Consider the following 25,780-nt stretch of genomic DNA (forward strand, 5'->3'; position numbering starts at 1 on the left):
GATCATGGAAAATAATCTTCATACTCCTTTGGGAGTATGAGGTGTGGGCGTGGGCAGGGGATTTGTGCTCTGTGTTCAAGCAGATGATGATTTTAGATGGTACAGGGACATGGTATTAAATAACATTCCCATCAAGAGGGAAAGTTGATTGTGAAAACCTTGTGTCTGATGCTCCTTTTATCTACCTTGTCAACAGATGAGTAGACTATATGGAATAAAAATAGATAATAGGGGGAACAAATGTTAAAATAAATTTAGTTTGAAATGCTAGCAATCAATGAAAGCGAGGGGTAAGGGGTATGGTATGTAAAAATTTTTTTTCTGTTTTAGTTTTATTTTTCTGTTGTCTTTTTATGTCTTTTTCTGAATTGATGCAAATGTGTGGTAAATGATCATGATGATGAATATGCAACTATGTGATGATATTGTGAATTGCTGAGTATATGTGTTGGGAATGTTTGTGCTTCTTGTAATTTTTTTAATTAATAAAAAATTTTAAAAAATAAATAAATATACAAGCTAAAATTAAAAAAAAAGAGGTAAAGTTATTCCCTTTTCAATCCTTTTGATTTTATCAGGGAGAATGACCTTGGGTCATTCCATTAGATCTTTCTAAAGCTTTCTCTCTAATACTTCAGTAGGCAACAACTGCATCTACCTAGGATTTAGTAACATTTGTTTTCAGAAAGCTGTTTCAATGGATAAATTATATTTATGACAAGAGATGATGGTTTTCTACTTAGAATAGTGATGGATTCCTTTTTGAAATACAATTATTTAAGTAAAAACATTTTGCATGAGTCAACATAAAGAGAAATATTAATGAGTTATATGGCTGATAGTTGAATGATTCTGAAGTGTGGAAAACACTTGGCTATTTGTTCTAAACCACATGAGCCTTCTACTAAATAACAAGACACTTTTTGCTAACCTGTTTAATGTTAGAAAGCTATTGAGAATAAATTCTACTTAATACCCCAATCCCTTCAGAGTTAGAACAGTAAATAGATCATGTAGAGATCAGTATTGGTGACCCTGCTTCTTTGTGGGTTAAGTAATACTGTTATTAATGGTATACATCACTGAATATCAATTTCCTAGTCCTTCTTCCCAATCATATTCCAAAAGTTACCTCTTTGGGGGAGGGGTATAGGCTATGTGGTAAAGCAATGCTTTGAGATTATGTGATTTGCCTTCTCATTTAAACTCTTCTGATATATTATCCAGGAAGTTAAACTTTATTTCATATAGGTTGTTCTCATTTCCAGCAAGGGATACATGTCAAGTTCTTACTCTTTGAGGGCTTTTAAAGCAAGGTAGAACTGTGTTTAGTTTTCCAGTTCTACTTGTAGGTACTGCTGTAAATTAATGGCAGTAAGCCAAGAATTTAGATTAATTGGTAAGGTCTCTCCGGTTTAGTTGTAAACTGTAAACATACCCCGTTTTCCTGAGGTAGGCCTTCCAGAATGGTGTCGAGTCCAACTGTCATTCTCTGGACCAAGAGTAATTGGTCTGAGAAGAGAGGTCCCAAACCATCAAGGCCTTCACCCAACATAGTCTCTTTCACTCTGCCCTGGGATACCCAGATCCAGGCACTTCATCCTCACCTCCCAAAGAACCCAGCTGTCTCAACTTGAGCATCCTCCAGTCAATTTTCTGACTTCCAAGTTCAAATTCTGTTGCTTGGCACACATCCTTTGACAGCAGTGGAGCCCCCAACTTGTAGTTGGTGAATGGCATCGGCTGTGTGCAGGCCACTAACAGGAAAGCAGACACAGGGAGCACTGGGAGTCCCAGCTTGGTCTCTGAGGCTAGCCCACTTGAGTGGTGCCCATGGCCATGTGAAAAGTAAGTGGTGGTGGGGGCTGCCCCTGGCAGCAGCTAGAGATGTTGCTAAACATCTTCAATGCAGAGGACAGCCTCCCGCAACAAAGAAGTATCCAGCCAAAAATACCTGTAATGCTAAGGTCAAGAAACCCTGCTCTAGGAGACTCTGCTGCGGTGAGATCCCCAGGCTGCAGCGGCTGGCGACCAGCGCCCCTCCCCCATAGGCGGCTGCCCGGAGGGAGAGGAGGGAGTTTCCGACAGTGGCAGGGACTGGGCCCAACCAAACACCAATAGTGGCATTAATAAAGGAGCCACAACATCTTTTGCTGGTGGGACCCGCAGACAGACAAGCGCCACCTACTGGGCAGGATAAAAAAACAGAGTCCAAAGACTTCACAGGAAAATCTTTCAACCTGCTGGGTCTCACACTCAGGGAAATCTGATTAAATGTCCAGACGCCAGCAAAAAATAACAAATCACACCAGGAAAACTGAAGATATGGCCCAGTCAAAGGAACAAACCAGTAGCTCAAATGAGATACAGCAGCTGAGACAACTAATTCTGAATATACGAACAGAAATGGAAAACCTCTTCAAAAACCAAATCAATAAACTGAGGGAGGACATGAAGAAGGCATGGGATCAACAAAAAGAAGAAATGGAAAGTCTGAAAAAACAAATCACAGAACTTATGGGATTGAAAGACACAGTAGAAGAGATGAAAAAAAAAAAACAATGGAAACCTACAATGGTAGATTTCAAGAGACAGAGGTTAGAATTAGTAAACTGGAGGATGGAACATCTGAAATCCAAAAAGAAACAGAAACTATAGGGAAAAGAATGGAAAAATTTGAGCAGGGGCTCAGGGAATTGAATGATAATATGAAGCGCACAAATATACGTGTTGTGGGTGTCCCAGAAGGAGAAGAAAAGGGAAAAGGAGGAGAAAAACTAATGGAAGAAATTTTCACTGAAAATTTCCCAACTCTTATGAAAGACCTAAAATTACAGATCCAAGAAGTGCAGCGCACCCCAAATACAATAGATCCAAATAGGCGTTCTCCAAGACACTTACTAGTTAGAATGTCAGAGGTCAAAGAGAAAGAGAGGATCTTGAAAGCAGCAAGAGAAAATCCATCACGTACAAGGGAAACCCAATAAGACCATGTGTAGATTTCTCAGCAGAAACCATGGAGGCGAGAAGACAGTGGGATGATATATTTAAATTACTAAAAGAGAAAAGCTGCCAACCAAGACTTCTATATCCAGCAAAATTGTCCTTGAAAAATGAGGGAGAAATTAAAACATTTTTAGACAAAAAGTCACTGGGAGAATTTGTGACCAAGAGACCAGCTCTGCAAGAAATACTAAAGGGAGCACTAGAGTCAGATACGAAAAGACAGAAGAGAGAGGTGTGGAGAAGAGTGTAGAAAGAAGGAAAATTAGATATGATATATATAATACAAAAGGCAAAATAGTAGAGGAAAGTATTACCCAAACAGTAGTAACACTAAATGTTAATGAACTGAATTCCCCAATCAAAAGACATAGACTGGCAGAATGGATTAAAAAAACAGGATCCTTCTATATGCTGTCTACAGGAAACACATCTTAGACCCAAAGATAAACATAGGTTGAAAGTGAAAGGTTGGGAAAAGATATTTCATGCAAATAACAACCAGAAAAGAGCAGGAGTAGCTATACTAATATCTAACAAATTAGACTTCAAATGTAAAACAGTTAAAAGAGACAAAGAAGGATACTATCTACTAATAAAAGGAACAATTAAACAAGAAGACATAACAATCATAAATATTTATGCATCAAATCAGAATGCCCCAAAATACGTGAGGAATACACTACAAATACTGAAAAGGGAAATAGAAACATCTACCATAATAGTTGGAGACTTCAATTCCCCACTCTCATCAATCGACAGAACATCTAGACAGAGGATCAATAAAGAAACAGAGAATTTGAATATTACAATAAATAAGCTAGACTTAACAGACATTTATAGGACATTACACCCCACAACAGCAGGATACAGCTTTTTCTCAAGTGCTCATGGATCATTCTCAAAGATAGACCATATGCTGGGTCACAAAGCAAGTCTTAACAAATTTAAAAAGATTGAAATCATACACAACAGTTTCTCAGATCATAAAGGAATGAAGTTGGAAATCAACAACAGGCAGAGTGCCAGAAAATTCACAAATACGTGGAGGCTCAACAACACACTCTTAAACAACCAGTGGGTCAAGGAAGAGATTACAAGAGAAATTAGTAAATATCTCGAGGTGAATGAAAATGAAAACACAACATATCAAAACCTATGGGATGCAGCAAAGGCAGTGCTAAGAGGGAAATTTATTGCCCTAAATGCCTGTATCAAAAAAGAAGAAAGGGCAAAAATTCAGGAATTAACTGTCCACTTGGAAGAACTGGAGAAAGAACAGCAAACTAACCCCAAAGCAAGCAAAAGGAAAGAAATAACAAAGATTAGAGCAGAAATAAATGAAATTGAAAACATGAAAACAATAGAGAAAATCAATAAGACCAGAACTTGGTTCTATGAGAAAATCAACAAGATTGATGGGCCCTTAGCAAGATTGACAAAAACAAGAAGAGAGAGGATGCAAATAAATAGGATCAGAAATGGAAGAGGAGTCATAACCACTGACCTCACAGAAATAAAGGAGGTAATAACAGGATACTATGAACAACTCTATGCTAATAAATACAACAATGTAGATGAAATGGACAAGTTCCTAGAAAGGCATGAACAACCAACTTTGACTCAAGAAGACATAGATGACCTCAACAAACCAATCACAAGTAAAAAAATTGAATCAGTCATTCAAAAGCTTCCCAAAAAGAAAAGTCCAGGACCAGACAGCTTCACATGTGAATTCTACCAAACATTTCAGAAAGAATTAGTACCAACCCTGCTCAAACTCTCAAAAAAATTGAAGTGGAGGGAAAGCTACCTAATTCATTCTATGAATCCAACATCACCCTCATACCAAAACCAGGCAAAGATATTACAAAAAAAAGAAAACTACAGACCAATCTCTCTAATGAATATAGATGCAAAAATCCTCAACAAAATTCTAGCAAATCGAATCCAGCAACACATTAAAAGAATTACACATCATGACCAAAAAGGATTCATCCCAGGTATGCAAGGATGGTTCAACATAAGAAAACCAATTAAGAAACCCTGCTCTAGAATAATAACAATAATAAACGCACTATAGTTCATAAAGAACTTGAAGGATTTTGATCCTCACATGACTCATTGCTTCCTGTATAATAATGGTTGTCTTCTCCACTAAATCATGAGTATCTTATTCATCTGTGTATCCAGTTTTATTTCCTCTTTGAATCAGGACACGCATGTGGCCTTTCATAACAGCAATAGCTAGCAGTTATTGTGTGTAATACACCACACACTGTGCTAAGTGATTAAGAGGCATTATCTTGCTCCTCACCACAATCAGAGGTGGGTACCATTATTATCCAGTTACACTTCAGAAATAGTAAATTTTATACTAAATGGTTAAAGAATTTTCTTAACGTCACACAGTGTTAATGGAGGAACTGGGATTGGTGTGAAAATGTTGTAAGTTACATATCAAGTTTTTCGTCCAAATTAAATGACCCTTTTTCTTAAGACCATTCATTGTAAATTGAGTTATACCCTGTCAGATCAATCTGTGGGTTATGTCTCTATTTAGCTTAACTCTCAGAGAGGATAAGAATGAGCAACTCTTCAATTTTTTGCTCCATTCTGGATTATTATACTATAAAAACTGTCTAAGTAAAACAGATTTTTTCTTTGCAAAAGTCACCAGTCTTTCTACAGATTGAAGTTTCACCTTTATAAGAGCACAAAAACTTAAATTTAATCTCATTTTGGACACCTCTATCTGGACTTCTGACCTATCTCACAGCAGCATGCTTGCTACACCTCTACCAAGTGACGTGTTTCAGAATTGGAGACAGTTTTCTCCAGCCTCAGATAATAAAGTTATTTATTGCCATAATTTTGAGCCATAATAACCTATGCTGTTCCAAATAAACTGTTTTAAAATAAGTTAATGTTTCAAATAAACTTCTCCCATGAAAGCATTCTAGCATTCCAAATAGAAAATAAGGCCTCATATACTGTGGATGAAGATGTATATAAGTAAAATTCTGACAGACATGGGAAAATGTGACTTTTTACTTAAGGATGACTTGTGAACTCATTATGAAATAGCTATCAGAAAGAGTTGAGACAATGCATTAAAACATGCCATAATTTATATTCATATGCTAGTTTGACTTGTGTAACATTTGAGTTTTTTGTTTTCACAAGGATTTAAAATCTGCTGATTTAATTACATATTTTAATGATACATGAGATTTATTTGGGATTTCATTCTCTTATGCTCTTTCTTTATATCAGTGGATTGTTTACGGAGCAGGAGGATGGAACTACTTGATGTTCTGGAAGGGCTGGCTTCTCTGCATTTCAGGATTTATCTGGTCCAGAGACCCATCTGGAGGTTATAGATTTTGGAAAGTTACCCTAGTACATGGAATCTTTGTAGAATCTTATATAATGCTCTGGGTATTCTTTAGATTGGCAGGAATGGTTCTAGTTGGGGGTTGGACAATTTCTTTTTTAAAGTTCCAATTACAGGCCAACATAGGATTTAGGTGGTTTAATATTCTGGATGGAAAGTTCCAGAAATTTAGCTGTTTTTACATTTTTCCCAATGCTTCAGTATAACTGTAATTAAAAAAAAATTAACTCAAGCTGGAAGCTTTAAATCTTGCAGATCCTGAAAAAAAGAATAGATGACTTGAATCGGCAATTTTAAAGCCATGTGACATTTATAAATTTCCTTACAAGTAGTAAATATATGCAAAAGTTCTGCTTTTTTATAGACAATGCATAAACATGGTTGTTTTAATGATTCAAGAACTATATTTAGGAACTTAGAGAAATATCAGCTTTAAGGCATTACAGAGTAAATACTAGTTAGGTGCAGAGGACATTGTAGAAGGACATGTGCGTGTGTCTTGGCAGAAAAACTTTTTATCTTGCAATACCTAATCAATACAAATATGTTTGGATTTTATCTTGTGGAAAGAGAGGTGGTTCTGAAGAATGGCAATTAGTGAACCTCAGGTGGTACACACGGTATGCCTAGAAGCAGAAGGCATTGACTTTGAGAGAAAAATGGAAACTGCTTTCATTTTCTTAATGAATGTAGAGGTTTATATATTTTTAAAACACTAAACCTTGCTGGTTTATTTTCCCAGGTTTTAAAAGAAATGTTTTTACAGAATGGACAAATTTTCTAAAATTTAATCCTTTGTCTAGGTGCTATATTTCCATATTACAAAATTCAAAAAGCATAAAAATTTGATAATGATGTCTCTCTAAAACCATCTGATCCCCAGCACAATTCTCTTGACAGATAATATTAAATGTTATTAGTTTCTTACAAATCCATATACAAATACACACAAACTCACACACATAAAATACATATTTATATATTCATATGTATGCACACATATATTGTAATAGTGTTTACATAGCCCAGTGTTGGTTTTTTTACATATTGTTCAGCACTTTCCTTTTATCACTTAATGATGTAGTCCAGGGACCTTATAATCTTGGAAAGTCAAGAGCTTTCTTATTTTTATGAAAACACAGATTTCACTGAGTAAATGTATCATAATTTAACCAGTTTCCAATCTCATAAATGTTTTTAATCGCTAATAAATATGAATCTTGGTCAGCTGCTAATGATTGACCATTGACTTTAAGAAATTCAAGTGGCCAATTAGCTGAATCCTCCCCACTCCCCCCAAAAAATACTAAGTGACCTGCGTAAGATCACATACCTAGCTAGTGGCAGAGGCTGGACTACAATCTGATAGCCTTGATTTTGAGTCCTCTTTTCATCAAATCAGTATAATTATCATTTCACCATATTATAGCCTCCATGTAAAACAATCATCTTAGATATTCGAATTTGAGTTCAGAAAGGATGTTGAAGCATTTTTCTTTTCCCTTACATCAAAACATTTTGATTTTTTTAAGAAGTAGTACATGAACAAGGTATTTAAGAAAAGTGAGACTGTACTAAAGGGTATAGAGTGAAAAGTAAACCTTCCTCCAACCCTGATCCCTCCATTCCTTCTTAGCACTCTTCCCAGAGATTATCATTATTATGTATCCACTTGGTCTATGCATAATCCATTATAGATGTGTATGTATGTGTATACTTTTTTCTCTTTTAAATATAAATGGTAGTGTGTATATATGTGGTTCTATACCTCCCCCTTTAATGTTTCTCTAAAGCTGTTAACATGTAAGTTAAAGTCTGATTTTACAGGCTTGTAAACTCCTTGAAAACTAGAATCATGACTCCTTTTCCTCTTTTGCATCTTCCTTAGGGCATATAATATATATTTAAGTATTTTGGATTTAGTTTTATACTACTAATTAGAGTCATGCTTGATGTTAGCCTGAATAAGAATCAACGTGTGTTCTACTCAGTGGTATCCATTACATATGGTTTTTATCTGCCTTAGTCAAAACTCAGTTGTGAAAAGGCTAGGGATAGTGACAGTACAAAATAAAGTAACAGAGCTCACAGAGTATCATTTGCCCTTGGTCTTACCCAAGACTTTTATAACTGGAGACACTGAAATGATTAAATTGATTTATTTTCTATTTAGCATATACCAAACATACGGGACACAAAAATGATTCCATTTCTGTAGTGGCCATTTCCCTTCTCAATGTTTTACCTATTGTACAGTAAGAAGCTAGGGGGCTAAATAGCCCATAAGTAGATAAGCAAGCTCTGAATAATCAGACATTGGCTGAACTTTATAAAATAAAAAGACTAAGATTACAGAAAACAAGCTAAATTCTAAGTAAGAAGATGTAAAATTTTACTGCTGGGCAATTTATAAATTATTTTCTTCTTCTTTACAATCTAGTTATCTTACAGGTCAATTTTCACCTGACAGCACCTACACCAAGTGTCCCAGCATACCTGCTGTTTACTGGAAGGTTAATGGGCAAATATTACTGCCATTTACTAAGACCCTACTCTTCCTGCATGCTGTCTTGTGGTCAGTGCTTTATATGGTCTAATATAATCCTTACAACAGCTCTAAGAAAGCTTTAAAAAATAAATTATTAAAAAATAAATTATTGCTTCCAATTTATAGATAAGGAAAGTGAAGTTCTGAGAATGTAAGATAGTTGCCCAAAATTACAGCGTAAATGACAAAGCTTGGAATAAACATTTGCTCCATGTGATTTCAGGTTCTAAGGGGTGAAATTCTGTCAGCAAAACCAAACAACTTCAAATACAAACACATTTAAAAATTAATCTCATTAAAGGTAGCTAGCCTTCTCCCACTTTATGAGTTAATAAGCTTCATTGCAACAAATAAAAATAGAATGCTAAGTGACTTTTAATCAGCTGCACAAAAAGGAAAAGAAGCCTAAACTTTGTCAATTGTGAGAAATCGCATCAAATCTGAGTGTAATTACAGGCTCAGTGTGGCATGGCTGAGGCTTCTTACAGGCCACATCTAGTCCACCAACCCGGTGTCAACTCCTACCATCTTAAGAAGAACTCCCGTAGCTTGATTTGGCTGAACTAACAAGGCGCAAGGGCTATTAATTATGGTGAACATAGTGATAGAGTACTTTTGGAAAAGTAGAAACAGGCAGTAGTTAGGGGCTTAACGCACTACCTCTGAATTAGTATGGCTTGATTGACCTGAGAATGAATTACTCTTCTGGCTCTTGTGTCTGAGTTTGGCTGAAATGGGTGACCTGCTAGTGGAACAGAAGCTTCATAAATGTTGGGAAATAAGTCAAATCCATACTACTTTAAACCTATATTCTTTCTACTGTGACATTCTGCCTCCTTAACATGTTCTATAACATAACGTATGTTTTTCTAACATAGTGTTTTAATAAATTAGGGATATAGATCAGATAGCTAAATGCAGTTCTGAGGCCTTATATCCTCTCTGATATAGAAGTTCAATTTTGGTTAAATAAATCATTCAGTAGGGAAAATTTTTCTAGTGCTCTTGTTAAGTAATATATTACTTTTTCTGAAACTTATCATCAGCTAACCTTAGATTTTTATACCTTTGTGTCTTGCCTTACAAAAAGACTGATAAATATAGTAATTTGAATATAAAGAAGGAAAAGGAGCAAATATTTGTATTACAGTGATTCCCAGACTATTTTCCTTTCATTTCAGGACTCCTACTTTGACTGTTTTACCACTATCTATACTTCAAGTTTCTTCATCTAAGCTACCACCACCCTCCTACAAATGAGAGTGGACTGCTGAGCTACAATCCTAAGAGTTAGCCCAACTGCTGCTCTTGACATGGGGCATTTTATCATACTTTTCTCTCTGCCTTCAAAACAGTCTCCCCTGCTTAGTGATTCTGAGATCTCAGCTCAATTATCACTTTCTCAGATAAAGAGGCAAATGCTTCCCACTATAAAACCACATAGCATCATGTAATCTCCTTTAAGGGCTTAATGCATTTGTAAATTTACATTTCTTTGTGATTCCTTAGGCAACATCTGTTTCTCTAACTAGATTTAAGTTCCTTGAAGCCAAGGAGTATTTATTTGCTGACCACATATCATGAATGTATAGCACAGGGTGTGATACTTGGGTGTTGAATATATATTTGTAAAATTGATGAATATAGATGTTGGCTACCGTTAGATTGAAAGCTAATAGGCAAAGATAAAGCCAAGGTAGTCCCTACCAACCAAAGACCAATTAGAAAGACAGGTAGAGCTAATTTCTGATATCATGCCAATAAAACAGAACATAATTTATTGATTGACAATTTCACTCAAATACATTTGCCCTCTGAGGAATTTGGGGGAAAGTAAGGGCCTCCTCTCTGTGGCATTCTTCTGCTAAAAATATGAAAATTATGTCCCAAATAGGAATTATACTGAATGAGACACTTGCATATCACCACTATTGTGTTCCAGCAAAATAAAAAGGGAAGTAATTTTTTTTACCATTGTTCCCAAGGATATCAGAGGCAGAAATGAAAAATTCTTGAGTATATACAATACAATTTTGATATATTATGCTTTGCTTTTTTGTTTTCTAAATGTTTAAAAGATGTCCTTTGTCTTCAGTTGATCTAAAATTTAATGTCAGAGGACATTTGGACATGTGTAGAGTTATTTTGCTGTTTACATTGATGGGGTGGGAGGGGGAGTGATACTGCAGAGGCCAGGGTTGCTGCTAAACATCCTGTAATTTTCCACCCCACCCCAAACAAATGATACTGCAGAGGCCAGGGTTGCTGCTAAACATCCTGTAATTTTCCACCCTACCCCAAACAAATAATTATCAGGCCCAAAATGTCAACAGTGTTGAGGTTGAGAAACTGATGCTTTATGCTTACTTCTCTATAATATTGGGCACAAGAAATGGCTTATATGCACACACATCTATCAATTTATCTATCTGATTCAAGATTTACAATTGAGACCGTCTATTTTTGGTAACAAATGGATTTAATAAATGGGGAGTTCTCATAAAGACAAATTGACTCAAAATAATTGCTGACCCTTTTTGGAAAGGGAAAAAGAACAAATAGGATATGCACTATTGGTTTTGCTAATAGTGATTTGCTAATAGTAAAATTGATCTGGATCTTCCCTACCACTCAGCCATGTAAAAAACATGTGTTGAGCAGTGACCCTCTCATTCAAGCAAAGGGTCATTGGAAGTCATTTGGTACAAACATCACCTGCCTGCTCCAGCCAGTGTTAACCCAAGCTTGGCCAATAAGAAATTCTTTACTGGTGCATTAAGATATCCTTGTATCCTTAGAACAAACTCCCTTTCTGTATAAGCTAGCTCAAGTTAGTTTGGTGACTTGCAAGCCAAAAGGCTTCAAGCAACAGAACTATCTCCTATTGCTCTAGAATTCATATCTAGGGGAAGAGTGCTGTTTTCAAAAACCATGGATAAATGGGCTGTAGTAGTTACGTTCAAGTGTCAGCTTGGCCAGGGGATGGTGCCCAGTTGTTCTGTTGCTGTGGACATAAATAATCAGCATGTGAATTTTATCTATGGTTGATTACATCTGTGGTCAGCTAAGGGGTGTGCCGTCCGCAATGAGTGATGTTTAATTTAGTTAGCTGGAGGCTTAAAAGGAAGAGTCAGAAGAGAGAGCAGCAGCTCAGGACAGCCCAGTACAAGTCATCTCAAGGCTCAGAGTTGACACAGACCCAGATGTTTGGAAATGTCAAAAGGAAATGCCCCCAAGAAAGCTGGTTGAACCCTGAAGCCAGGAGAGAGGGCCAGAGGACATTGCTGTGTACCTTCACATGTGACAGAGAAACCCAAAGGCACCCATCTTCCTTTCTTCCAAGGAATTGTAAATTTGTAACTAAATAAATCCCCTTTATAAAAGCTGGTCCAACTCTGGTGTATTGCATTCCAGCAACCAATAGAAAACCAAAACAGATTTTGATGCCTGAAGTGGACTGTTTGAAAATGCCAAACATGTTGGAATGGCTTTTTAAATGGACAAGGCGGGGGTGGATTCTGGAAGAACTGTGAAGAGCTTCACAGGGAAAGACTAGACTGCTTTGAAGAGACTTCTGGTAGAAATACGAACTCTAAAAATACTTCTGTTGCAGACTGAAAGTACAGGAAGTTCAGTAAAACTGAGTCCTGGTGCTGAATGGAAGGGAGAATTTGAATATGATTATGTGGATACTTGGCTGGGGCAATTTCCAAACTGGATATGGATGGTATGGCCTGGGGTCTCCTTGCAGTTTATAGTAAAATGCAATGGGGAGGATAGTCTGAAACTGAACTTCTGGGTACAGGGAAACCAGAGGTTGATAAGCTGGAAAATTCTGGGCTTCCAAAAAGTGAGACCCCAGAGAATGGTGTCCCAGATGAGGATTTAATGGACTATGGAACCAGACAGTTATTACAGGACAAGCCAGGATTGGAAAGGGAGTTATCCAGAAAGGATTTGTGCAAAGTGTTATTGTCTGATGGCTTGGACCCTGTATGCTACATGCCAAGTCAACCTTTCTTTTTTTTGCAAAACCCATATAAACATAACTTCAGAGGCAGAACCATGGAAGCTAAAGTCTGGAGCCAAAAAACCTCAGGCCAGGATAGCAGACCCACTGGTGCAGGTGGAGGGGGCGAGTTTGCCCCAGAAGCAGAGGCAGGCCTACAACCTCGATGTTCAGGAAGAGTCCTGGTGCTCCAGGCCTCAGAGAAGGTGGAGCACATTCCCTGAGATTGGGGAGCCTGATTGCCACCCCACTGTTCTAAAGGAGTTGAGCATGTGTCCCACACATGACAGAGAATCCGGATGCCACCCAGATATTAGAGAGGGTTAGGCTGAAGAAAAGAATACTTATTTGGTTTTAAGTTTTCTCTTATATTATTCTTGGCTTTCATTTCAATTTTTTTACTCTTCAGATTATATTGAGATTCATTCACATACCATATTTTCCATCTAAAGTATATAATCAGTGTGCCACAGTATCCTCACTTAGTTGTGCAATCATCATCACACTCAATTTTAGGCACTTTTCATTGCTCCAAAGAGAACAATAACAGACACAAACACAAATATAAAACCCAAAACACCCCATGTCATGGTTAGGTTCATGTGTCAACTTGGCCAAGTGGTGGTACCTGTTTGTCTGGTTGGGCAAGTGCTGGCCTGTCTGTTGCGAAAAGAACATTTCATAGAATTAAATCATGATCATGTCAGCTACATCCACAGCTGATTACATTTGTAGTCAGCCAAAGGAGTGTCTTCTGCAATGAGTAATGCTTAATCTGATCACTGGAAGCCTTTTAAGGAGGATTCAGAAGAGACAGGCTCTTCCTGTCTCAGCTGGTGAGTCTCTCCTGTGAAGTTTGTCCAGACCCTCCATCGGAATCATCGGCTTTACAGCCTGCCCTGTGGATTTTGGATTCTGTGTTCCCACGGTCACGTGAGATATTTTATAAATATTATATTTGCGAGAGTTCCCTGTTGATTCTGTTTCTCTAGAGAACCCTAACTAATACACCCCATAAACCCTATCCCCTCAATTACTTATCCCTTGTATTGGTGGGGTAAACACATTACTGTTCACAAAAGAGTATATAAGGTATTACTGTTAAATTTAGTCCATAGCATGCAATAGGTAATTTTCACCCATATTCTACTCTATTATTAACTCTTTATACAACTGTCATACATTTGAGTACTTCATGCAAGAACTAATTTATATATGTATTAATTGGTAATGTACATGACTTTAAATAACCCTTTCAAACAAATTCACCTACAGTATGGTACTATTACTTATAATTCCCATAATGAACTATCATCTCTATCCATTCCTAAACATTTTAATTCAACCTCATTAATTATTCCATACATATTAGGTGACCACTCCCACTTTTCTAGCTTCTGCCTATCTCTAAGTCCCTAAATACTACCTTTTAAGACTCTGAGTTTACATTTGCTAGGTGGCTCATATTAGTGAAAAACAATATTTATCCTTTCGTGTCTGCCTTATTTCTCTCAGCATTATATCCTCAAGTTTGATCCATGTTGTCACATGCTTCAGGACCTCATTCCTTCTTACAGCAGCATAATATTCCATTACACATGTATACCACATTTTGTTTATCTATTCATCTGTCAACAGAATCTTGAATTTTTCCATCTTTGGGCAATTGTGAATAATGCCACCATGAACATCAGTGAGCAAATGTCTGGTGGCGTCCCTTCTTTCAGATTTTCTGGGCATATACTGAGTAGCAGAATGGATAGATGATAGGGCAACTCAGTATTTAGTTTTCTGAGGAAAAGCTAAACTGTCTTCCACAGTGGCTGTCGCATTCTATATTCCCGGCAGTCGTGAATAAGTGTTCTGATATCTCCACACCCTCTCCAACATTTGTAGTTTCCTGTCTGTTTAATAGTGGCCATTCTTGTAAGTGTGAGGTGCTGTTGCATTGTGGGTTTTTTAAATGCGATTTTATTCAGATATTTTCACATACCAAATAATCATCCAAAGTGTGCAATCAATGGTTCACTGTGTCATAATATAGTTGTGCATTCATCACCACAATCAGCTTTGGAACATTTCCATACTCAAAAAAGTGCATATAATAATAATAAAAATTAAAATTAAAAAGAACACCCAAAATATCCCATACCTTTATTACCCCTATTATTTGTTTTTTGCCATTTTTTAAATTTATCTGTCCATATACTGGATAAAGTGTGTGTCAGCCACAAGGTTTTCACAACCACACTGTCACACCATAAAAACTATATAGTCATACAATCATCTTCACGAATCAAGGCTACTGGAATATCATACAACAATTTCAGGTATTTCCTCCCAGCTATTCTAATGCACTAAAATGTAAAAAAGGGCTATCTATATACTGCATAAAAAATAGCCTCCAGAATGACCTTTCAACTCTATTTGAAACCTCTTAGCCACTTAAACTTTGTTTCATTTCTGTTCCCCATTTTGGTCAAGAAGGCATTATCAATCATGCGATGCTGGGTCCAGGCTCATCCCTGTGGATCATGTCCCATGTTGTCAAGGAGATTTACACCACTGGGGGTCATATTCCATGTAGCAGGGGTAGGGCACTGAGTTCATCCACTGAGTTGGCTTAGAGAGAGAGGCCACATCTGAGCAACAAAAGAGGGTCTCTGGGGATGACTCTTAGGCAACATTATAAGTAAGCTTGCCCTCTCCTTTGCAGGAATAAATTTCATAAGGGCAAGCCATAAGATCAAGGGCCTGGCCTATGAAATTGGCAGTCCCCAATGCTTGCAAGAATATCAGGAATTCCCTGGGTGGGGAAGCTTAATATTTCCACATTTTCCCCTAGTATCTTAAGGGAGCTTCACAAATATTTTTTTAAATCTCTGCCCAAATTATTCTGGGATATATTGGGGCATCACATTAACCTGTACAAATCAACAAGATCTCACTCTGTATTCAATGTTCCATGTAATTATGGTATTCAAATAAACTGACCAAACAAGTTAAATTGCATAGAGTGCGACAGAATATATAAATTTTGCCCCAAATAAATATTACTTTCTTTGTTCTCACACAGAAGTTGAAGTTTTCAAACAGTCAGTATCATCCTTTACCCTTTAGTCTGATTTACCTTACTCCTAATCAGATCTGCTTCATTCATACCTCTAATTGAAGTCTGATTTCTTTTACAGCTTTTTTAACAGTTGCTGTACGGGGCAATGGTGACTTCCATAGCTGCAGAACTCTAGCACTGAGCTCAGCATTTCAGAATTCAGAAATAACAGTTACAACGCAAGAACAGATGTGACTGCAGTAAGAGTTTACAACCAAGGAACCTTTACAGTAAGCCTTCCCCTGACAACCTATGCCTTCAGATTCAGCTCTCAGAGTTTGCACATTATAGTTAACCCATATTAGTCAGGCATTATAAAAGTTGTCTTGTTGTTTCTAGCTAATTTCACTCAGCATAAAGCCCTCCAATTTCATTCACTTATTTGCATGCCTCACAACTTCATTCCTTCTTGCAGCTGCTCAGTATTCCATTGTTCATATGCACCACAGTTTTTCCTTCCATTCATAAGCCAATGTACCCTTAGGCCACCTCCATCCATTGCAAATTGTGAATAATACCACCATCAACACCAGTGTGCAAATGACCATTCGGGTCCCTGCTTTCAATTTTTCCAAGTATACACCTAATAATGGGGTGGGAGGATCATATGGCAACCCTAAACTTAGTCTCCTTGAAACCACCACACTGCCCTCCCAGGTGGGTTGCACCATTCTACTTCCCTATCAAAAGTGAATGGCGAGTACAAGGGTAGTTCAGTGGTAGAATTCTCACCTGCCATGCAGGAGACCTGGGTTTGATTCCCGGTCCATGCACTTCCCGAAACAAAACAAAAACAAGAAAAACAAACAAAAAATTCAATAAATAGTTCTGCAATAATGGGATACTCACATGGAAAAATAATGAAATGTGACCCTACCATACAGCATAGAAAATTTTTAAAAATTTAAAAAATAAAAACTTAATAGGTACATACTCAAAATGTACAATGGATGGAGGTGGCTGGCCTAAGGGCTCATTTTGGTTTTGATTTACATTTCTGTAATAGCTAATGAAGATGAACATCTTTTCATGTGCTTTTTAGTGATTTGTATTTCCTCTTTGGAAAAATATCTATTCATATCTTTTGCCCATTTTATAACTGGGTTGTAGTAATGTTCAGAACCCTAAACTTGCCCTTTCAACCAAAATCACACCCACATATCATGGCTGTTAGTTACATTTATTGTAATGTGCTATCATCACCCCTACCATTTAGAAACATTTGTAATCAACACTATTATGGAGTCTGTACAAATTTAACATCAGCCCCACATTTTCAGCCCTCATTTTATCTTCTGTTGACCTAGATATTCATACTATGAGATTGCTAGTTATATTTAGTTCATATTAATGAAGTTACAATATTTGTCCTGTTGCTTCTGACTTATTTCACTCAACATGATGTCCTTGAGTTTCATCCCTGTTGTTGTTATGACTTTATTTATTCTTGCAGCTGATAATATTCCAACCCATGTATATACCACATATTCTCTATTCATCAGTTAATGAATAACCTGGGTTATTTCCATCTCTTGTAAATTTTGAATAATGCTGCTATGGACATTGGTATGACATATCTGTTTGAGTCCCTGCCTTCAGTTCTTGGTCCATATCTTGCAGTAGAATTGCCAGGTAGTATGGCATTCTATGTTCAGCTTCCTGAGGAAGCACCAAGCTGTCTTACAGAGTGGTTGTACCATTCTACATTCCCACCAACAGTGAGTAAGTGTTTGTGTTTCTTTACATCCTCTTGAAAACTTGTAGTTTTCTGTTTTTTTTTTTTTTAAATAGGAGCCATCTTAACAGGTGTGAAATGATCTTTCACTGTAGTTTAATTTGCATTTCCATAATAGTTAGTGAGGTTTTATGTATTGGGTTGTTTGTCTTTTTATCATTGAATTGTTGGATATCTTTAACTGATATTAAAGTCTTATTGGATATGTGATTTCCAAATATATTTTCACATAGGCTGCCTTCAAACCCTATCGAAAATATCCTTTGAAGCACAAAATTATTCACTTTTGAGGAAGTACCATTTATCTATTTTTCCTTTTGCTGTTTCTTCTTTGGATATAAGGTCTAAGAAACCACCTCATACCACAAGACCTTGCAGATGCTTCTCTAGATTTTATTCTAGGATTTTTATGGTTCTGGCTTTTAAATTTAGGCCTTTGGTCCATCTTGAATGAATTTTTGTATCAGGTGTGAGAAGGTATCCTCTTTCAATCTTTTGAATATGGATATCCATTTCTCCTAGCTTCATTTGTTAAAGAGAATGCTCTATCCCAGATGAGTGGACTTGGCAATCTTATCAAATATCTCTGGCAGTTGATGTCAGGGTCTACTCTGAACTCTCAATTTGATTCCATTGATCATTATGTCTATCTATCTGCCAATACCTTGCTGATTTTACCACTGTAGATTTGTAAGATGTTTTAAGGCCAGGAAATGAGAGTCCTCCAACTTTATTTTTCTTTTTCAAGGTATTTTTGGCTATTGGGCCCCTTAACCTTCCAAATAAATTTTATAATTGACTTTTCCAATTGTGCAAAGTAGGCTGTTGGAATTTTTATTTGGATTGCATTAAATCTGTAAATCAATTTACATAGAATTGACATCTTAACAAAATTAAGTCTTCCAACTATGAACATAGAGCGTCCTTTCATTTATTTAGGTCTTCTTTGATTTATTTTAGGAATGCTTTGTCGTTTTCTGAATACAAGTCCTTTATATCCTTGGATAAGTTGATTCCTAGATATATGATTCTTTTAGTTGTTATTGTAAATGAACTTTTTTACTGATATCCTCCTAAGATTTCTCATTAATAGTATATATAAACTTTACTGACTTTGGATATAATTATTGTATCCTGCCACTTTCCTGAACTTGGTCATTAGGTCTAGTAGCTTTGTTATACGTTTTCAGGACTTTCTAGTATAAGATTATATCATCTGCAAAGAGTGAAAGTTTCATTTCCAGATTTTCCCATTCTGATTTGGATGTCTTTTATTTCTTTCTCTTGATGAATTTTTCACTAGCTAGAACTTCTAGCACAATGTTGAATAACAGTGGTGATGGTGAGCATCCCCTTGTCTTGTTCCTCATCTGAATGGGAATAATTAGTCTTTCACCATTGAGTATGATTTTAGCTATGGGTTTTTCATTTATGCCCCTTATCTTTTTAAGAAAGTTTCCCTCTACTCTTATCTTTCAAATTTTTTTTTTATCAAGAAGGGATGCTGGATTTTGTAAAATACATTTTCTGTATCAATTGGATGATCATGTGTTTCTCTTCACTTGATGTGTTAATGTTAATTAATTGTTATTAATGTAACAATTAACTGTTTTGTGTTGAACAAAACTAAAATAAAACACATTTGTTCATGTTGCACAATACTTTAATGTGCTGTGGATTCAATTTGCAAGTATTTGTTGAGGATTTTTTCATATATATTATTAGAGTGACTAGTCTGTAATTTTCCTTTCCTGTAGTATCTTTATTTGCCTTTGGTATTAAGGATATGTTGGCTCCATAGAATGAGTTAGATAGCATTCCCTCCTATTTAATTTTTGGAAGATTTTGAGCAGGATTGGTATTAAGTCTCCTTAATGAGGAATGATTGGTAGAATTAAACTATGAAGCCATCTGGTCCTGGGATTTTCTGTTTGGAGGTTTTTGATAACTGTTTCAACCTCTTTAGTTGTGATTGACTTATTGAGGTCTTCGGTTTCTTCTCAAGCCACTGTAGGTTGTTCATGTGTTTTTAGGACATTATCCATTTCAGTTCAAGTTCAAAAAACTTGCCTAGTTTTTTGGCATACAATTGTTCCTAGGATCATCTTCTGAATTTTTGTTTCTATTTGTTCAGTAGTAATGCCCCTCCTCCATTTCTGATTTTATTTGCATCTTCTCTCCTTTTTCCTTTGTCAGTCTACCAAAGAATTGTTAATTTTATTGATCTCCTCAAAGAATCAACTCTGGGGTTTGTTGACTCTTTTTGTTGTTGTTCTCAATTTCATTGATTTCTACTCCAACCTTTATTATTTCTTTCCTACTACTTGCTTTGGAATCCGTTTGCTTTTCTTTTTCCTAGTTTCCCCAGGTATGTGGTTAGGTATTTCATTTTAGCTCTTTTTCCTACATTTTACCCATAATGTAGGCATTTATTGGTATCAACTTCCATTTCAGCAACTGCCTTTGCTGTATACCAAAAGTTTTGATATGTTTGTTCTTGTTTTCATTCTTCTCAAGGTATTTACTGATTTCTCTCACAATTTCTCTTTTGACCCACTGATTGTTTAACAGTGTGTTGTTTAATGTCCAGCTCTCTGCCTGTTGTTGATTTCAGGCTTCAGTCCATTGTGATGAGAGAAAGTGCTTGGTACAATTTCAATTTTTTAACAATTTATTGACTTGTTTTTGTGTACCAGCTTGTTGTCTATCCTAGAGAATAGTTCCACACGAGCACTTGAGAAGAATGTATTATATCCTGCTGTTTTGGGGTGCATTATTCTGTATATGACTGTTAGATCTATTTAATTTATCAAATTATTCAAGTTCTCTGTTTTCTTATTGATCTTCTGTCTAGATGGCCTACCTATTGATGTGAGTCGTGTATTGAAGCCTCACAGTGTTATTATAGATATATGTCTATTTCTCCCTTCAGTTTTGCTAGTGTTTTCTTCAAATATTTTGGGGTACCCTGGATATGTGCATATATATTTACTTTTCTAGTTTGCTAGCTGCTGGAATGCAATATAACAGAAATGGATGACTTTTAAAGGGGGGAATTTGAGTTGCAAGTTTACAGTTCTAAGGCCTTGAAAATGTCCCAGTTAAAGCAAGTGCAAAAAATGTCCAATAAAGACACCAACAAGAGGTTACCTCACCCAAGAAAGGCCATTAAAGTTCAGGGTTTCTCTCTCAACTGGAAAGGCACATGATGAACATGGCAATGTCTGCTAGCTTCCTCTCCAGGCCTCTTGCTTCATGAAGCTCCCTTGGGGGCATATTCCTTCTTCATCTCCAAAGGTCTCTGGCAGTGTGGGCTCTCTGCTTCGTGGCTGTGCTGTACTCAAGCATCTCCAAAATGTTTCCTCTTTTAAAGGATTCCAGTAAACTAATCAAGACCCACCTGGAATGGGTGAAGTCACATATCCCTCTTTTCAAAAGCTCATACCCACAATTGGGTGAGTCATATCTCCATGGAGATAACCTAATCAAGTCCCCACCCTACATTATTGAATGGGGATTAAGAGAAACAGTTACTCCAAGAAGATTGATTAGGATTAAAACCTGGCTTTTCTAGGTTACATAATCCTTTCAAACCAGCACATTTACAATTATTATTTCTTATTGTTGGATAACCTCTTTTATTAATATACAGTGTCCTTATTTGTCATTATAAAAGCTTTGTATTTAAAGTCTATTTGCCCAATATTGATACAGCTACTCCAGCTTTTGTAATGCTGTTAGCATGGAGCATCTTTTTCCAGTCTTTCACTGTCAATGTATTTGTATCCTGTGTTGTTGAGTCTTTTGTAGATAGCATTTAGGTGGCTCACATATTTTTCATACATTATCCCAGTCTATATCATTTGATTGGGGATTTTCATCCATTAACAATCAATGTATTACTGTAATCGAAGTACTTACTTCAACCATTTTATCCTTTTTTTACATCTTATTTTTGTTTCTCTCTTTTACCTTTTTCATTACCTTTACTGATACTCTTCATTTCTACTCTCTCCTCCAAATCTCTCTCTCCTATCTTTTCTTTTCTTCCTTCTGGACCCCCTTTAGTATCAGTCTCTTGTTAATGAACTCTCTCAGCTTCTGCTTATCAGTGAATATCTTAAACTCCCTCATTTTGAAGGACAAAATCTATTTGCTAGATAGAAAATTATTGGCTGGAGTTTTTCTCTATTAGTATCTTAAATATATCATATCACTCATTTCTTTTCTCCATGGTTTCTGATGAAAGAAATGGAACTTAGTTTTATCAGGCATCCCTTGTATGTAATGAATCACTTTTCTCTTACTCCTTTCAGAATTCTCTCTATCTCTGGCATTTGGTATTCTGATTATCATGTGTCTTGGAGTAGGCCTATTCAGATTTATTCATTTTGGAGTATGTTTGCTTCTTGAAAATGGATATTTATATCTTTCACTAGAATTGGGAACTTTTGGCTTTTATCACCTCAAATATTCCTTCTGCCCCTTCTCTTGTCCTTTTGGGACACCCATGATGTGAATATTTGTATGCTTTGTAATATCAAACAGTGACCTGAAACCCTACTCAAATTTCCCCACTCTTTTCTCTATCTGTTGTTTTGTCTTTTCTAATTCATATACTTTGTCTTCTAGCTCACTGATCCTTTCTTATACCTCTTCAAATATGCTGTTGTATGCCTCTGGTATGTTTAATTTCATCCATTGTCCTTTGAGTGCCCTAGGTTTTGTTATTTTTCTTTGTTGCTTTCAAATTCTTCTTTATGCTCTCCTAGTGCCTTTTTAATATCTTTCATCTCTTTAGCAATGTCCTTGAATTGGTTTAGGATATTTGTTTGAACATCTTTGACTAACTGTTCCAGACTCTATACCTCCTCTGACTTTTTGATTCGTTGCTTTGACTGGGACATATATTCCTGCTTCTTGGTATGGCTTATCAATATTTGCTGATGCCTTGGCATTAGATTACCTTGGTGAGTTTACTCTGAAGGTTGAACTGTTTCATCAAATATTTTGTTGTTGATTGGGTTTATATGAATGTTCTTCTTTGACATTTAATTTGTCAGAATTGCCCAACCAGGGCTAGGCTGGGGACCCACAAAGGAAGCACACACCAGTTCCCCAGGGCCTGAGTGAGGAGTCAAGTAAAGATACTCCAAAGCCTTTAATTCTTCTCCAGGGTGTGCTTTCCTGACCTGCCCAGCATATGTCCCTCTTTGCCCAAAAGCCTTTTAGACATCTTATGATGGTGTGCATTCCTCACCTACCAGCTGTTCTTCTTAGCCCTCAAAAAGCAGTCTGTTCTTAGCCGTCAACTCCAATAGCATAACTGCACCAACTTTAGTGGGTTGAAAAGTTTGGACCTGCAATCCAAATTTTCTATCCAAAAGCTGGTACAGTTCTAGACAATGTCCTGCTCTGTTCTAGGGAAAATTGATCTCCACAGTTCTCTCAGTATGTGGCTTCCAGTCCACCAATGACCAGAAACCCCCAAAGCTTTCTTCTCCAAGAATAAGAGATGGTACCATGAACCAGGGATGAAGGGGGTTGCTCATGATCTCCTATTGCAGCTTCTCCATGTCTTCATCCTGCATTTTCCTAGGTGCTACTGGGCACTCCCCCCAATCTCCAAGCCTCCAGATACCTTCTTCTGTCCCCAGTTGTTTTTTAACATAAGGAGGATATATATTATATATATACATATATACTAATGATATAATTATAGAAATTGGTTCAAGTGATTATGGGGCTTGGCAAGTCAAATTCCAGGGGCAGGCCACAATTCAGAAACTTCCATGAAGGTGAGGTTAAATTCTTGTGGAGAAATAGGCTGGTTGAAGTAGACATCAGAATTTTCCTTTTACATTTCATAAAAAAATAAAAATGTCCCTTTATTTGTATTTCTCTTGTGGTCAGTGATTGGATAAGGAGACTATTCTCATTGCTGAGGGCAATTTCTTTGTGGTTTATAGATGTAATCAAACATATGTGGAATCAAATGTCTTCAGATGCGTATCCATGTATGAAATAAATACTTTCACAATAACAATCAGACCAGTGCTTGCTTGACCAAACAACTGAGTAACATACCTTAGACAAGTTGGAACAAGATATTAACCATTATAATGTGGAACATTACAAAGGCAAATGTTGTGGATTTTTGGAGTTTTAAATTTATTTTTGTTAATTCCAGAGGACAACAAAAAAATAATAATAATAATAACAATAACAGATAAGTACTTGGAACCATCCAGATTTAGGATTTAAATTCTCAATCTTCATGATACACCAGATCTAGGTAACACTGGGTGAGCTAACTGAAAATAGGATTGAATTGTTTCTTATAAAATAGATAAGTGAAAAGCATGCTAATGTAAATGATAATTATATGTAGATGTCCAGTTCATATTTGGTAAATAATAAGCAAGTTATGACTGTTAAAATGAAGGTATACAATATTTCCATTAGGATATAATACATTGTATTTTAAATTGGACATAAGGAAACTTGATCCTTTCAAATAAGTATTTAATGAGCAGCCATGCCTTGCTGGGAGTTGGGTGGGTATGGAGGATTGTGGAATATATTCTAGATACGAATAAGGAATACAGAAGTGGCAGGACAGAAGGGTTCCTGGCCAAATAGACTTACATTCCAATGACTTTGTCTTTGTCCAGTGATTCTTCTTCTGTGTGGTTACAGTTGCATATAAGTCATCTCAACACCTGAGACTATAAATGGGTGCAAATGCTGAGATAAAGCATTTATAAAAGCAAAATTACACCACATTTTAAAAAGCAAAACAAACCAAATATCAATGAAAGGAAATCCCCACATTTCTAATTCCCTGAGACCTGTGTTCTTAGTTCCTTATGTGTGTCCTTGTAGTGTTTTTAGTGCACAAAGAGGTAAATAAAAATTGTATACTCCTGTGCATATCTGTACACTAATGCACACATTTATTTAAGTGAAATTGCTAGGTCAAAGGATATATGTGTGTGTAATTTGCTAATTTGCCTCTCTTAAGAATTGTACCTATCTATATTTTCATGCTCACCTGTCATGTATGAGTTCATGTCTCCCATCAGCCTTCTGAAGTGCTTGCAAACTTTGACATTTTGCTTACCTAAGAGGATAAAAATTATATTTCTGTGTACTTTTCATTTGTATTTCTCTTGTGGTCAGGAAATTTGATCATTTTTGCATATGTTTAAGAGTCACTTGTCTTTTCCCATGACAGTGTATACTTAAACTTTGCCCATTTTCCTAATGTGTTGTTCGTATTTTTCTTCTCAGTTTCGAACTGTTTGTGTATTTGGGAGATCAGTTGTTTGACTGTGAGTATGATTTCACAGTTGGCACTTTTCTTTTGATTTCTCCTATGGTGTTTGATGCCATATAGAAGATGCTATCAAAATTTTGATAGTCAAGTTTTTCAATCAAGGTAATATATGGTTTTCGATTTTGAGACATGGTTTGAAAGACTGCCCAGCCCGCCAACCCCCCACACACATCCAAAGGTTTAAAAGACATCTCTCACATTTTGTAATATTACTTTTATATTTTTAAATCAAGCTTGATGAGGTGAGTTTTATATATAACAAATGAATTCTAGTTCAAGGGTAAGATTTGATGAGTTTTGACAGATGTATACTCCCATGAATGCATGCGATTTTCTGTAAAACTTAAATCTTCATGATTTTCAATTTATGTTCGTATTCACTTTGATATTAAGGACTGAACTTCATTTGCTTTTCAGATTATTGCCACTGGGCCTTCTGCTTGAAACTTTCATATGGATGCACCCAGTTATACCCACTGCCTATCTGCTGTATGTCTCCTCTTTACCCATCCATGAAGGAAAAAGTTAAAGAGGATATCTTTGGCTTACAGGGCCTTCCAAAGGTCTTCCACTTTCCTGTGGTTCTACCATCTGCTTGCAGCATCTTACTGGCACTGGAGCAGATTTTTCCACCAAT

General features: G+C 36.4%; 1 long non-coding RNA gene across 3 annotated transcripts in view; it reads right to left on the reverse strand.

Annotated features, from left to right (window-relative positions):
• Nucleotides 1-25,780, reverse strand: part of LOC143666623 (uncharacterized) — a 102,442-nt gene that overhangs the window by 19,971 nt on the left and 56,691 nt on the right. Inside the window, exons 2-3 of one of the 3 annotated variants that reach the window (XR_013167701.1) lie at nt 24,859-24,927; nt 24,453-24,526 (exon numbers count right to left, since the gene is read on the reverse strand). This is a non-coding gene — a long non-coding RNA (uncharacterized LOC143666623). Of the gene's footprint in view, nt 1-24,452; nt 24,552-24,858; nt 24,928-25,780 lie in introns of all 3 variants that reach the window. The other 2 variants (XR_013167700.1, XR_013167699.1) reach the window with 2 other exon arrangements.

The sequence above is a fragment of the Tamandua tetradactyla genome, chromosome 23 (genome assembly GCF_023851605.1).
Source record: "Tamandua tetradactyla isolate mTamTet1 chromosome 23, mTamTet1.pri, whole genome shotgun sequence".
NCBI lineage: Eukaryota > Metazoa > Chordata > Mammalia > Pilosa > Myrmecophagidae > Tamandua > Tamandua tetradactyla.